At 44.0% G+C, this 4,756-nt stretch overlaps 1 long non-coding RNA gene across 2 annotated transcripts; it reads left to right on the forward strand.

Annotated features, from left to right (window-relative positions):
* The first annotated feature begins 845 nt into the window (after positions 1–845).
* LOC123061282 (uncharacterized) lies at positions 846–3,919 on the forward strand. Of its 2 annotated transcripts, XR_006428833.1 has the most exons (4): positions 846–1,492; positions 1,569–1,689; positions 2,406–2,533; positions 3,594–3,919. It is a non-coding gene; the product is annotated as an uncharacterized lncRNA (long non-coding RNA). The 2 variants fall into 2 exon arrangements; XR_006428832.1 differs by having other exon boundaries at positions 850–1,689.
* The last annotated feature ends 837 nt before the right edge of the window (positions 3,920–4,756 follow it).

Genomic DNA, 4,756 nt, shown 5'->3' on the forward strand with positions numbered 1-4,756 from the left:
CCGCACACTCGAGCTCTAGCGCCCAAGCTCGTGTTCTTCTTCTCAAACCACTACAAGCATGTCTGGAGCAGGAGGCAAGTGGATGGTTTCCTCTGTCACGGAGGAAAACATCAAAAAGTTACGGGAGGCCGGATACCTACCTGCGAATATCGCGCACCGTCTGCTGAATGCGGGGCAGATCGTCCCAACGCCCGAACCCCATGAGAGGGTAGTTTTTCTTACCCATTTCGGCCGCGGACTGGGATTTCCTCTCCACCCGTTTGTCCGCGGGCTCATGTTCTACTACGGGCTGGATTTTCATGATCTGGCCCCCAACTTCATCCTCAACATTTCGGCGTTTATCGTCGTGTGCGAGGCCTTCCTCCGCATCAGGCCCCACTACGGCTTATGGCTGAAAACCTTCAATGTCAAACCGAAGGTGGTGGGAGGCCAGCAAGCAGAATGCGGAGGCGCCATGGTGGGCAAGATGCATAATGTCACCTGGCTCAAGGGTACCTACGTGGATACCATAAAGGGGTGGCAATCGGGGTGGTTCTACATCACCGAGCCGCGCGACTCCAACTGGGGCAAGATGCATAATGTCACCTGGCTCGAGGGTACCTATGTGGATACCATAAAGGGGTGGCAATCGGGATGGTTCTACATCACCGAGCCGCGCGACTCCAACTGGATGGCGGCGCCCAAATTTTGATCCGGAATATACTACAACAAAAACACCCCTATAGCATCGCATATCTAGCAACGAAATAATAGCATGTGTTGTTAGGTCCACCTCCCACGAAGAGCTAACCTCCCCTATCCCTACACACCTCCCCATTATCTGTACCTCCGTGCAAATAGCACACCTCCCCCATTCCCTAAAAAAAAGCACGCCACAGATGTTGTATAGAAAAAAAAGAACATATCTTTTCTCCCCACCACTTATCTCCGCTGATTCATCTCTCCCATCGGCATGGATCCCCTAACCTCTCTCCTCCGATCCTCCCCTGTGGAGACGTTCTCCATGCCTCTCCATGCGCCCCCGCATCCATGGGTCTCCGTCGCCAGCGTGGCTCCGCGCCTCATCTGGTGTGGCTGCACAGCGTCTTCGCACGCGCGGGAGATGAATTGCGCTCGATGGTGCTGCTCCGCCTCGGCTACATCGACTTCGACGCCGACGGTTCGGTAAGGCACTTCTCCCATCTTCTCTTATCCTTCCAGCCGCTGCCCACCTACATGGCCGCCGCACCTCATGCACGAGTCCGAAGGCGCAACGCGCACTACACACACCGCCTACGTGCCCCTTCCCTGGCGTCTTTGTGATGCTCGACGCCACCGCCCGACCCTCTGCCACGGCAGGCAGCCGATGCCTTTCCCCCAAGCGCTGCCTCGGCGCCCCTCTCCTGGCCTCGGTAGGATTCTTGATTGTGCCTCCATCATCTCTGTGAACGCTCGTCGCTATTGTGCGTTCGTCTCGTGGTTAAAATAATTGTACATCTTCTCTGCCTATTTGGTATGTAAGTAGTGTGTTTTCCTCTTCTGGTTGATATGCAAGTAATGTGTGCTCATTGGAAGTTAATGTCATACAGGAAAGAGGGAAGCACCACAATGAACTGCAGTCGAGTTCGAGGAATAATTGTTCTTATAATGCAATTTGGGCTCTGTTAATTGGTGAATTCTATTTTAGAAGTCCACTTTTATAGGGAAAAAGTAGGTGCCACAATCTTGAACTCCCTGTTAGTGTTAGGTATTCAAGGACCTGATTTAGATTAACCTTGTAGTTTTAATATGTTGAATCACAAGTTAGCAATAATCTGTTGTATGCTTGCACCAAATCCTTTAAAAATATGTTCTTTCAACAACTGTTTATATGTCAAGTCCTCCAAATTAGGAACACAGCTAATGACACCACATGTGAGTTTGATACTGCATTTATGATCAGTTCCGCTGAATAAGTACTGAGCAAATGACACGATATTTATTAAAAATAAGGAACTGCTTTTGCCTACTGACAACCATCACAAATAAGTAATTTAGTTTTTAGTGAAAAATGAAATGACTTGATTCTTATACAGTTAGAAGAATTCCCTATTCTTTTTAATGTGCATTATAAATTAAATTAAAAGTATGCATTTTACTTTCAGCAGTGCATGTCCAAGTCAGCTGTAATGCAAATCACAAACTAAAGGCTCACATCTAGAGAAATGACATCACCTAGGGCTCAGCATACGTAGTACTTGAATAGGAGCAGGATTATGTAATACATATCCGCTTGTGGGATGTGAATTAAATGACTAATAAACACTTTGTATTATGACATGCATAAAAAAATCTGGTAGTAGTTTTCATGTGTTGTAGACTTGTAGTTTGATTGCGTTTATATTGTCCTGTCATGAAAGTTAACAATGGGTTTATGTGATATTCAGGGGTGCTGTTCAAAGAATTAGGTAGCTTGCCTGAATTCTTCTTGTGGGAGTTGTGCAGAATCCAGGACAATTTTTCTCCCCATAACCACTTTGGTGTCCTCTTATGGAACAAGTTATACACCACTCTGGTACATCTAATGTTCACTTGTCTTTTATGCGTATTGATAGTGTTCATATCTAATTCTCATATAACTCCCAGCTGGCTTAGTAAATACAAAACCCCGACAAGACCCTCTTTATGGTATCTCTAATTCGGATCCACGCTCAAGAAGGAATACATGTAGAGCTACTGTTGACTTCCTCTATATATATGTATTGCAGGAACGTTAGTACTGTTTAAATTTTGTTCTGTTAACGAAAATAGTTCAAACTATGTGTATGGGATGTACCAACAGTGCAAAGATGTGTATGACCTGTGTATATCTCTAGATATCTCTTCGAGTTCGATTACAAAACATGCTGATGTACTCAAGTGATATGGGTGTTTTTGAAAGTGGTTTATGGAAGAAAATAATTTCAATGGAAGTATGCTATATTTGTGAGGTTATGCAATACAACCTGTACAAGTACATTGTTACAAGTACATTGTTACAGATAATTCCATTTAGGATGGACGAACATCAATTTGATAATGGCGCCAAAACCATTGTATATTGTTATTAGTGAGATATTTTTTAGTCTTGATTCTTATAATAGGCCTACTTCGTGTACATCAAGGTGCATGTTTACAGTAACCAAAGGTGAAACCACTTCAGTCGTCATCTCTTCATAGACCATGATTTAATTGTATTCTCATCACATTCTTGACTTTCAGAGATGTAGATATGGTGATCGTTTATTAGCACCTTCAAATTTCTGGAAAATATATAAGAACAATCCAACTCGGCTGAGAGAAAATATGTTTGTTACACTAGTAAGTACTGACCTAGCTAGGATATAAAACTGAGGTTGTTAACTTTGGAAATGAATTGTGAGCAATGTGTGTTGATGCTACAATAGAAAAATATGATCAGTTGATATGACCACTCAAAAATGTCACAAGTATTGATCATGTAGCTAGATTATTTATCTCATGACCTTCAACCTTGTATATGTTGCTTCTCTTCTAAATTTTGTTGCTCTATTAACCTGTTTTATCTTCTTTCTCTAATGATACGTTACTCATGTCAGCTTTTTTTATTGCCATAGATGGCCCAGATAATTGAATGGTCCATGGCTAAGTTGTTAATTGCAAGGTGGAGAATGAGGGTCTAAGTTGTTGATGCAAGGTGGAGAATGAGGGTCAAGTTGTTGATTGCAAGGTGGAGAATGGGGGCTAAGTTGTTGATTGCAAGGTGGAGAATGAGGCCAAGTTGTTGATTGCAAAGTGGTGAATGGGGGCCAAGTTGTCTACTACCAAATAGTTTTACATTCACATTGTAGAACATGAATTTCATGGTCAATGTATATGAATCATTGGATTGTGCTCCATGTAATGCATCCGGCATGATTTAATAAAGAGATCTTTCCGTTTACTAGATTTTTCATTCATATGCAGTATCAATGTTGATTTAATCATTATTGTTGGTAATTTATAACATACTAACATAGAAGGGTTGCACTAATCTGTTATGTCCATTTCAAAATCAGTTCGTGTATCACCAACGCATACGAAGCGTTGTTAGGCTGCAACAATATAAGTTGCTACCCTGCAACGCTTCTTCACATCGATTACGAACGCAATTATATACGTTGTTGTAGACCCTTCCAACGCCACCAACGGCAACGCATAATAATCCGTTGGTGTAGGCCTTGGCAACGGTTATACATACATACATACGACAACGCATCAATGCGTTGCTGAAGGGGGGTTCTCACCTCCTGGAAAAAGAAGAGCCTGTCCTGGGGTTCTTCGGTAGAGCTGACCGGACTCCAAACCTGCATCCAGAACATGACAAACAAGAAAATCAAGCTCGTCAACATGGTCCAGGTTATGCTCTTCCGCCGGATCCTGCCGTGCCAACAACGGGCATTTGTTTTGTGGGAGTTCGACTCGGCCCAACACCAGACGCTGCGAGAGCTCTACGACACGACGCACGAGGATGTCTGGAGGGTGCTGTTCAAGGGCGCCGAGATGCCTCCCTCCCTCACTGAGGACCGCGGACTTAGCGCAAAGCGCCACGCCATCCGGTAGGCTTTTATATCTTTCAGGGTATTTATGTGCCCTGGTTTAGTTATGTGCTGGATCTAAGATTTCATGTCATTAACAGGACTGGACAAAGACAGCGGAGCAGCTTGATTGCCCAGCCCCCCTGCCCGAAGATCATGCAAATGCTCTTCTAACGAAGATGCTGACTCCGGCACCTTACGAG

The sequence above is a fragment of the Triticum aestivum genome, chromosome 3A, assembly GCF_018294505.1.
Source record: "Triticum aestivum cultivar Chinese Spring chromosome 3A, IWGSC CS RefSeq v2.1, whole genome shotgun sequence".
NCBI classification, from domain to species: Eukaryota; Viridiplantae; Streptophyta; class Magnoliopsida; order Poales; family Poaceae; genus Triticum; species Triticum aestivum.